Source organism: Henckelia pumila, chromosome 2, assembly GCF_033568475.1.
Source record: "Henckelia pumila isolate YLH828 chromosome 2, ASM3356847v2, whole genome shotgun sequence".
In the NCBI taxonomy this organism is placed as follows: Eukaryota; Viridiplantae; Streptophyta; class Magnoliopsida; order Lamiales; family Gesneriaceae; genus Henckelia; species Henckelia pumila.
Genome location: NC_133121.1, coordinates 89,395,264 through 89,406,243, shown reverse-complemented (window position 1 = coordinate 89,406,243; position 10,980 = coordinate 89,395,264). Strand labels below are relative to the sequence as shown.

The following is a 10,980-nucleotide window of genomic DNA, read 5'->3' as shown; positions in this document are numbered from 1 at the left end:
GTTATTTTGAAGAGGTTGTTGTGAAGGTTGTGCATTATTATCGTTCCTCCAACTAAAATTGGGATGCTTTCTCCAACCAGGATTGTATGTTTGTGAAAAAGGATCTAATGTTGGTTTTTTAAAATTGTTAACATAATTGGCTTGTTCATGGAGACATTCTTTAAATGAAGGCAAAGTAGGACAATTTTTTGTAAGATGATCATGTGTGTCACATATATGACAAACAATTTCTTGAACACTTTTTAATTGATCACTCTTTTTCATTTCTAATGACTCGATTTTTCTTGCTAAAGATGCAAGTTTAGCTTGAAAATCTACATCATCTTTAAGATGATAAATACCACCCCCATTTGTTGAATTATTGGTTTTACTTGGTGGTTCAATTGAGCCTATATTATCCCAATTTTGAGCATTTTCTGCTAATGACTCCAAATATTCCATAGCTTCATTTGGGTTTTTATCTTCAAAAGTTCCATTACACATGAATTCTATCATTTGCCTATCTTTAGGTATTAAACCTTCATAAAAGTGAGAAACTATTCTCCATATTTCAAAACCATGATGTGGGCATGTATTAAGTAACTCTTTATATCTATCCCAACATTGATAAAATGTTTCCCCTTGTTTTTGAGAAAAAGTTGTAATTTGTCTTTTAAAAGAGTTTGTTCTATGGGAAGGAAAAAACTTTTTTAGAAATTGTTGTTGCATTTCTTCCCATGATCTTATTGAACTTGATCTCAAATTTTGCAACCATGTTTTAGCTTGATCTTTTACGGAAAAAGGGAAAAGCTTTAATCGAACAGTATCCATGCTACAATTTTGATCATTATAAGTGTTGCAAACCTCCTCAAATTCTCTTAAATGCAAATATGGATTTTCAGAATCTAAGCCATGAAAATTTGGTAAAAGTTGAATGACTTGTGGCTTAAAATTGAAATTAGATGCATCAGGAGGAAAAACTAAACAAGATGGTGTACTAGTTCTTATTGGATTCATATGGTGCCTAAGTGTTCTTGGTTGTTCATGTTCTTGATGATGATTATTATTATTATTATCATCTTGATTATTAGAATTATCGTCCATGTTTAAAATATTTTCAGTTACTCGAACAAGTCTACCACTTTGTTTACGACTCCAAACAATCATACAATTAAAAACAACATACTATTTACATAATAACATAATTAAACTTAATTTATACCTCCCCGGCAACGGCACCAAAAACTTGCTACAACTTAAATTGTAATTCACCCAAGTGTAGGTTGTCTGCAAGTAATATACTCGTAAGTACGAGATCGATCCACGGAGAGGATGTTGTAAGTTTAATTTTAGCAATAATATATTATAGATGAAAATATTATTATAAAACTTCAAATACACAAATTATAAAATTGTCAAGGTTTCAAAGGTTCATTGTTGGTTTATTTAAGATTGCTTAATAAAAATAAATAAAAGAAACTAAAATAAAAATAAACATAAAAGAACAATGAAATATTTAAACAAGTATATCATATAATATAGTTCCCACTATATTAATATCAGATTAACCGATATTTAATACATGGTACCCATAATATATATATAAATGCATAAATATAAATTGACATAAAAGTAAATGTTAGATCAAATCACAATATTTTATTTAGAACAACCGGCAGAGCCACGCTATCGTCTAAATAAAATATATGACTTTATGTTAGATGCGATAAAGTAAATGTTAGTTGCGGAAAAGTAAAAGTTAGATGCGAGAAAGTAAATGTTAGTTGCGGAAAAGTAAATGTTAGTTGCGATAAAGTAAAATTTAGATGCGAGAAAGTAAATGTTAGTTCAAATCACAATGTATTATTTAGAACAACCGACAGTGTCACGCTATCGTCTAAATAATATATATGACTTTATTATAAATAGATACATATATTTATAGTATATAATTATTGTAGTATTTATTGTATCATATTTGACAACAAATCAAGGTAACCACATTCAAGGTACCAAGCATTTGATGTAAATAGATAACAACAAATCATCCAAAATTATACCTACAAATAAAGATCAATTAGTAAAAATAAAAATAGAAAAGAAAAGAATATACAAAATATAGACAATCTTACTTGACCAACAATGAAACCTTTTCACCTTGACATAAAAAGATTTAGCTTTCCATGAACATGAAACTCAAGAATAAAGATAAAAGAAATTTCATATTTGAACTTGAGAAACTTGCACACTCAAACTTTTATTCTCACACACACAATATTTATTTTACAAATGAAGAATTCTCTACACTCTTGCACACTACAAAGCTTATACAACACATCTATTTATAGGCCAAATGAGAGCAAGAGTCCAAGGCTTATTAAATGTGAAATAGTAAAGTTGGTGGGTGCTTGTCTCCTTGAATGTCAATACCATGACCCAACTTTAATTGGCATGTTTGATGCCTTATACCACCGATTCAGCCTTTCTTTTCAACATAGAACACGTAGGATATTTTGTGTAGATGTGTTTGGACAACTCATTCACCCCTTTTGGATAAAATATGAAATACTTATGATATTTTTACTCCAAGCTGGTCATAGTAAAATTAAATCTATCTCCATTTTGATGTTTGATTATTTTGATCATTTTAATGAAGTTTTTGGAATTTCTTGTCTTCTACAAAGTTGAAGATGCCTCTTTTGTGATTCTACAGGTTTTGAGATTACTCCATTATGACCTCTGTAGCTTGAGTAATTTTATTTTTACCAAACCTGCGCAAACCGTAAAATACAACATTTTAGTAAAACATTTAAATATAAACACATAACACTATAATAATACAACTTCATAATTTTAATTAAACTTAAATTTTAAAACACACTTTTTAACATATAAATAATTACAAATTTTAAGTTTCATCAGTTATGAATTGGCCTAGACCTACTTCAGTGCCAGAGATCCGAAGCTTCATGGGTTTAGCTGGTTATTACCGTCGTTTCATCGAGGGTTTCTCGTCTATTGCCAAGCCTATTACCCAGCTGACTCAGAAGAATGCGCCTTTTGTTTGGACTCCAGATTGTGAGGCTAGCTTTGTTGATCTGAAGAGGAGACTGACCAGTGCTCCAATTCTTTCTATTCCGAAGGGTACTGGAGGTTTCACAGTCTATTGTGATGCTTCTAACCGAGGCTTGGGTTGTGTTCTTATGCAGCATAAGCATGTGATAGCGTATGCATCGAGGCACGAGACTCGTTACCCGGTCCATGATCTTGAACTAGCTGCGATCGTCTTTGCTCTGAAGATCTGGCGTCACTATCTTTATGGTGAGTCTTTCGAGATCTTTTCTGACCATAAGAGCCTTAAGTACTTGTTTTCATAGGCAGAGCTAAATATGAGACAGAGAAGATGGTTAGATCTGTTGAAGGATTTTGACTGTGAAATCAAGTACTATCCGGGGAAGTCTAATGCAGTTGCAGATGCCTTGAGCCGAAAGCTTTGTTCTTTATCTCTTTCTACTATGGGTGTTTCCCAGTTGATCGATGATTGTTGCACTTCTGGTTTAGAGTTTGAAACAGATAGGGAGACTATCAGAGTGTTTGCTATTCAAGCCGAGCCAGAGTTGTTTGTTGCAATCAGAGAAGCACAGAAGTCTGAGCCGAGCATCCAGATTTTAGTAGAGAAAGTCAGATCGGGTCATCAGTCTGAATTCCAGGTTAGAGATGATGTTTTGTTCGTGAATAACTGTATTGTTGTGCCTGATATTTCGGAGTTGAGACAGCGTATTCTCCGAGAGGCTCATTGCAGTCGGTTTAGTATTCATCCTGGAGGTCGTAAGATGTACAACGATCTGAAGAACCAGTTTTGGTGGAAGAGAATGAAGAGCGATGTAGCGAGGTTTGTATCTCGGTGTTTGAATTGTCAACAGGTGAAAGCAGAACGGAAGCGACCAGGAGGTCTGTTGCACAGTCTATCTGTTCCTGAATGGAAGTGGGATCACATTTCCATGGATTTCGTCACGAAGCTACCACGATCCGTTCGAGGATGCGATGCCATTTGGGTAGTGATCGACCGATTGACGAAGTCTGCGTGTTTTATTCCGTACAGGATGACGTATCGTCATGATCAGATGGCTAAGTTGTATGTTAGCAATGTTGTGAGATTGCATGGTGTGCCGAAGTCGATCGTTTCAGACAGAGATCCTAGATTCACTTCTCACTTTTGGCACAGTCTTCAGGGGGCACTTGGTACTCGATTGCATCTGAGTACAGCTTATCATCCTCAGACCGATGGACAGTCAGAGCGGACTATCCAGACGTTAGAGGATATGCTGCGAGCGGTAGTGCTAGACTTTGGCACTAGTTGGCAGGATTCTTTGCCTCTTGTCGAATTCTCTTACAACAACAACTTCCAAGCAAGTATCGGTATGGCGCCTTTTGAGGCATTGTATGGTAAGAAATGCCGATCTTCGTTGTTTTGGGATGATTTGTCCGAGTCACCAGATTTGGGACCGGATATGCTTAGAGATATGGCAGAGCAGGTTAAGATCATTCAGACCAAAATGAAGACAACTCAAGATAGACAGGTAAAGTATGCGAATGTCAGACGTCGACCTCTGAGTTTTGAGCAGGGAGACCGTGTTTTCCTTAAGATTTCTCCGTTCAGAGGCACTGTCAGATTCGGTAAGAGAGGGAAGTTATCTCCGAGATTCATTGGTCCGTACGAGATTCTTGAGAAGATAGGCGATCTTGCCTACAGACTTGCACTTCCTCCGTCTTTATCTGGTATTCACGACGTTTTTCACGTCTCTTGAAAGAGTAGGTGCCCAGTGAGCCAAATTGTGGCTAAGGGCTTTGATGACTCTTTGTATAAACAATCTTTTGTTTAATATAATTTACACTTTTATTAATGGCAATGACTTTATGTTTCTTCATATTGTTATATTGTGATATACTATTGTTGTTTTGATAAAGACCTTGAATATACTATAGTGTATGTAAGATGTGGTAGAACATGAAGATGTCTATCATGAAACACATCTTATAGTCACTGTATATTCTAAACTGTTCCTAGTCGATTGAGCCGTCCGATAATAAGGATAAGGATCGCTCGAGTTTGAGACTAGCATTTGCGATGCAGAGTACCACGTTTCATTGGTAAGGAACATAGAGATGTTCGAAGCATGCAAATGGATATTCATATGATGAATGATCGAACTACCCTATTCGAACTTTCCAAGTGGTTATCACTTATCGAGTGGATAAAGTCCGCGGTTTTGGTTGTACACCATTAGTCCTTACTACTTGAAACATCATTGAGACTCTATATGCTAGTACTGTGCTTTGACTCGTTTACCGACTCTATTGGGGTCATCAGGTGTCGGGATTGGGTACAGTTACAACACATATAGGAGCCGATGCTTTGTTTTCAAGGATTCACCACATACTTGCGAGTGTGGATATCCTATGCGATCTGAGGAGATATTAGTGTGACGAATCTCTGGCCAGAGTACATGATGTGATTTAAGAAATGGTTTCTTAGTAGCACATGCGATGTCACTATTTGATCTTCAAGATGTATTGCATAGTTATCGAATCTCGAACGACTCTCGATATACCAATGGTTGTTGATTCGATCGGGATATTTGGATGAAGGGACCGTACTGTACGCTAACCAAAATCTATTGGTTCTTGCAGGCACTATCAGTGATACCTAGGGAATCATGGGGCGATGTTGCTAGACGCTCTTACCATGATTCGATGGGCAAGTCGGAAATTGTTGTTTCGAGTCACAAGGAGTTGTGAGCCCACGGCTAGCTGTATCCCTGAACCATTGAGGGTCACACAGAGTAATGGATTTTTAATCCCCGTTGAGATAGTTAAATTTAAAGAGTTAAATTTAATGAACAAAGAAGTTGGACTTCTTGATTAAGAGTAGAGGAGTAAGATTTCCTAAAATGACATAGGAATGGGCATTTTTGGAAATCACTGAATTCGGATTCAGAAAAATTTATCTTGACTTTAAAAGGTGCAGAAATGGTTTCTGTGCACATTGGTGAAATCGGTTTATCAATCGGAGTCATGATGAATTTTATATTAATTTCTGAACATGCGGGCTTTGCTTGTCGGGCTTGAACTTATGACTAATGGGCCCTAAGCTGTTAGTGGCCTACATTATAAATAAGTTATTGCAGTACAAAAATTACACACAACAGGTCACAAAATTTTCGAAAAACCCTAGTATTTTTCCTCTGAAGTGGCCGCCCCCTTTTCCCCTCTGCTCGGTAAAATCCAGTCTGTGAATTTTGAATTACAATCTGGTTAAACGGATCAAATTCGTTAATCTCTTCGTAGAAACTTCTGATAGATTTTCTAGTGCAATCTATCAGAGGGATTAAATATCCGTTCGTGGACCTGATTGAAGAACAGTTCGTCCATCAGTTTCAGGGATATACAACAAGAGCAGAGCAATCTGTTGGTGTCCAAAATCTCGATTCGAGATTGAAGGTAAAAATTTATAATTGTTATTTAATTTTTACACACACAATTTAATCGTAAAAGTTTTGATACTCATTATGGAATCGTTCCATATAAAATTTTTAAACTTCCGCTGCATCGGGTATCAATTCTGATTGATCTGATCGCCGCGTTCTCCAACATCTCTATGCTGCGAAAGTATCATCCAGATCCTACTCACATGTTCTATTGTCATGCAAGCTTTGTCGTATTGCTATCGTGGCATGTTCTATTTTGGAATAGTTGTTAAACTCTAGAACTTCATGTATTAATCGGAGGAACTGTATTTTTAATGTATGTGTTGATTTGGATTGCATTGGAATAGTTTTAGATGGAATTGCAAAGCATGTTTTCTGCTGTTCTGTTTCTGCTGTAGGGGGCGCCCGAGCTGCAATTTTTAGCAGCCCGAGCGCACCCCACTCTGAGAACTCAGTAGCGCCTCTGCCCAGGGCGCGCTCGAGCGGCGGTTTTTGGCCGCCCGAGCGCGGCCCTCTTTAAAATTTTTTTTTCCTTTGCTTTGCTTTTAGTTCTTAGATCTTGGATGCTTAATTATTGTTTACTCCTTAATTAGATGTTTAGAACCGAGGTCTCACAAGAAAACAGCTGATGATGAAGTTGATGATCTGCTGGATAATTCTGGAAATTCAGATGTTGTCCAAGGAGTGTTGCCAACACCTCCGACAACACCTCATGTAGAAATTCCAGAAACTAAAGTTGAAAAACCTACTGATGAGAATACTAATGAGGACAGTGAGGTAAACGAAGCTGGAAAAAATGTTTCAAGCAGAATTCAGAAGAATCACCCAACCTCACAGGTCATTGGAGATGTGCATGGAGACTTGAAAACTCGAAGAAAAGAGAAAGTGGATTATCGAAAGATGGCAGGTTTGTTGTGCATGAGTTCTACGTACTCTCAGGTAAGATTTTCTTGTTTCGTGTCAAACATTGCACCCAAAAAGGTTGAAGAAGCTTTAAAGGATGAATTTTGGATCAATGCTATGCATGAAGAGTTAGAACAATTTGTTATGAATGATGTGTGGTATTTGGTACCGTGTCCTTCTCATGGTAATGTCAGAGGAACTAAATGGATTTTAAAAAATAAAACTGATGAGTAGGGAAACATTATTAGAAATAAATCTAGGTTGGTAGCTCAAGGGTATACACAGGTTGAAGGGGTGGATTTTGATGAAACCTTCGCTCCTGTAGCCTGCATTGAGTCAGTCCGACTTTTGCTTGCTATTTCATGTAACATGGGAATGAAACTTTTTCAAATGGATGCAAAAAGTGCCTTTTCAAATGGGATCCTAAATGAAGAAGTTTATGTGAAACAACCTAAAGGGTTTGAGGATCCAAATCATCTTGACTATGTGTATAAGTTGAAAAATGCATTGTATGAATTGAAGCAAGAACCACGTGCATGGTATGAGAGACTAACTGAGTACTTGCTCAATATTGGCTTCAAAAGAGGTGAAGTTGATAAGACTTTATTTGTGCAAAAGTCTCAAGGTAATATCTTAATTTGCAAAATTTATGTGGATGATATAATTTTTTGTGCTTCAAATGATAAACTTGTTGATGATTTTGTGAAGTGCATGTCTTCTACATTCGAGATGAGCATGGTTGGTGAGTTAACTTATTTCTTAGGATTGCAAATGAAACAAATGCATGATGGTATATTTTTGTGTCAAAGCAAGTATGCTAAAAATCTTGTGAAAAAGTTTCTGAATGACAACACTAAACACATTCGCACACCTATGGGGTCTAATGAAAAACTGTCTAGGGAGGATGTTGCCGAAGGTGTTGACAACACCCTCTACAGAAGCATGATTGGTAGTCTTTTGTATTTAAGTGCTACTAGACATGATATCATGTATAGTGTTTGTTTGTGTGCTAGATACCAGTCTAACCCAAAAGTTACTCACTTGAAGGCCGTAAAACGTATATTGAAATATGTGGCAGGTACTTTGAATTTGGTTTTGTGGTACACTAAAGAAACCAATTCGAATTTGGTAGGATTTAGTGATGCCGATTGGGCTGGGGATTTAGATGAGAGAAAGAACACTTCGGGAGGATGTTTTTACTTGGGGAATAACTTAGTGTCTTGGTATAGTAAGAAACAAAATTGTATCTCACTGTCTACTGCCGAGTCTGAGTATGTTGCTGTTGGTAGTTGTTGCTCACAACTCCTTTGGATGAATCAAATGCTAAATGATTATGGTGTTAAAAGTGATACCCCTATTGTGTACTGTGATAATTCTAGTGCCATTGATATATCCAAAATCCATACAACACTCTCGAACCAAACACATTGACATTAGACATCACTTAATTCGAGACTTGGTCGAGAAAAGCATGATCCTAATTGAGTTTGTTGGAACTAATAACCAATTAGCTGATATATTCACAAAAGCTTTGAATTTCGAGAGATTCTTCAGTCTAAGGAAGTCTCTTAGTATGTGTGCATTATAAACAGAACATAGATATTGTCAGGAGTGTTGCCAACACCCTGTGACAACATCTGTTCATGCATGAACATTTTTAGGATCTTAGGCATATTGCATTCATGCATTCATTCTATTTTGTGATGTGTTGGATACTTTGTGACCATTGACTAGTTTTTACTCAGGATTCTTTGCAAAATATTTTACAGTTTAATTTGGATTAATCGAAGAAGAGTTCTGACTAAGTCACAAAGTAGTGGAGGGACGTTCGTATATTCCATGATCCTGTCCCAAATGAAAAGTGACTTTGCAAAATCAGAATAACAAAAGAACATGAATGATTAAGCTTGAATTGAATCAATCATCAAATTTGATTGATAATCAGAAGCAAATGGAAAAAGCTACCTAAAGGGGTCCATTTAAAGATCGTTTCTTTAGTGTGCAGACTACCACTTCTGCAAACATAATGAATTGGATATCAAAATTTTTCTGAATCCTGAAATGTTGCTGGAAGATGTTGCCAACATCGTGGAAAACACCTCATTTGTCAACATATATTTGTGCATATAATTGCATTTTATTTTTATGTCACACTCTGTTTTTAGACATAATTAGGACATGCATATTTTTATTTGTGAATATCTTTTGGCTAAAGGTTATAAATTCTAATCAAACGAAAATTTTGATTATTTCCCTATCCACTGAATTTTTGAATTTGAATGAGATTGGATTTTGTTTCAGTGGTGTTACAGTCTGATGAGGAGTTAAAATTTGATATATTTGGTGAAATATTTGGGCCTAGATTATCGGTGAAATTCCAAAGATTTAATGCCGAATTTAAATCGGATTTGTTACCGTTTTTGGATTGTTACCATTGGGGACTTTGTTACCATTAGAGGGGCTGTAATTCGAGTGAGAGTAGGAAAGGTTGTGTGTTATAATTAGGTGTTTATCTGTTTTTGGGAAGATATTATCTTCTTAGTTTTCACCCTCGCATTGCAACATTCTCATTACCCCTGCTGTTTAGTGCCCTAAAATTCTTTTCGTGTGTTCACTCTCGCATATTCAAATGACAGGAAAGGGTTTTGATTCACATGACATCCGATCGAAGATGGGCTATAAAAAGGATGCTGCGGAAGGTGTTCCAACACCTATGTTACCACACCCCGTGGGTGAACAAGCGTTGGTTCCTGTTGCTGAGGAACCTGTGCCCCTGGATTCCATCACTCCAGGAGAGCCTGGTAATGCCATTGATGTGGAAAATCTACTAGAAATGGCTGTGCTAAATAAGGTGTTTCCTACGAAACCCTTGACCCGTCGTTCTAAGAGACCGGACAGATACAATCCAGATTATACAGCATCGAAGAGATTTCGTGGGAAGGGTCAACCATCAAGACCTTCTATGATGGATACAGAGTACTCTTCGGGTGATGACAGTGATGATGAAGATTACAAGCTGATACATCGCAAAAATGGAAAAGCTAGTGCCATGGAACCCTCTGTTCCAACCATCCCCATACCATTTGAACCTGAGAAATCAAAGGGGAGTTCATCGTCTGATAGTGAATCCACAGAATCAGAAACTCCACCTGTTGCTGATGAAGAGAAAGATGCATCTGCATCTATTCCTACTGTTGAGGAACCATCATCTGCTTTTCCTCTTGTATTTTCTGATGATGAGGAGATTTCAATAGCCCAGTTCATGGCTAAGATGAAAAAGTCCAAAAGCAAGAAGCCTGTTGTTGCAGCTCCCGTTCATGAATCCGATGATGAACGAGATGAGGAGATGCTCCAGGAGTTTGCTGATAACCATCCTCACCCCTATGATAGTTCCAGCATTGACTCAAGTGAAGACTCAGATGCTGAGAAATAGTTGGATGAAGAGTCAGATTCTGATGACTCTGAGGAAGATGAAGAAGATGTCGAGGAAGGTGTTGTCGACACCCTGAACAACATCTTAGGTGAAGACTACCGGGTAAATGAGTCCTACTTGTAGTGACCATGCATGGTATCACCTACTAACTGGCAACTAATAGCATGCATTAAACTT

The 10,980-nt window shown here is 37.0% G+C and overlaps 1 non-coding gene across 1 annotated transcript; it reads left to right on the top strand.

Annotated features, from left to right (window-relative positions):
* Nucleotides 1-553: 553 nt before the first annotated feature.
* Nucleotides 554-664, top strand: LOC140885793 (small nucleolar RNA R71). The gene has a single exon (XR_012151209.1). It is a non-coding gene; the product is annotated as a small nucleolar RNA R71 (small nucleolar RNA).
* Nucleotides 665-10,980: the final 10,316 nt, after the last annotated feature.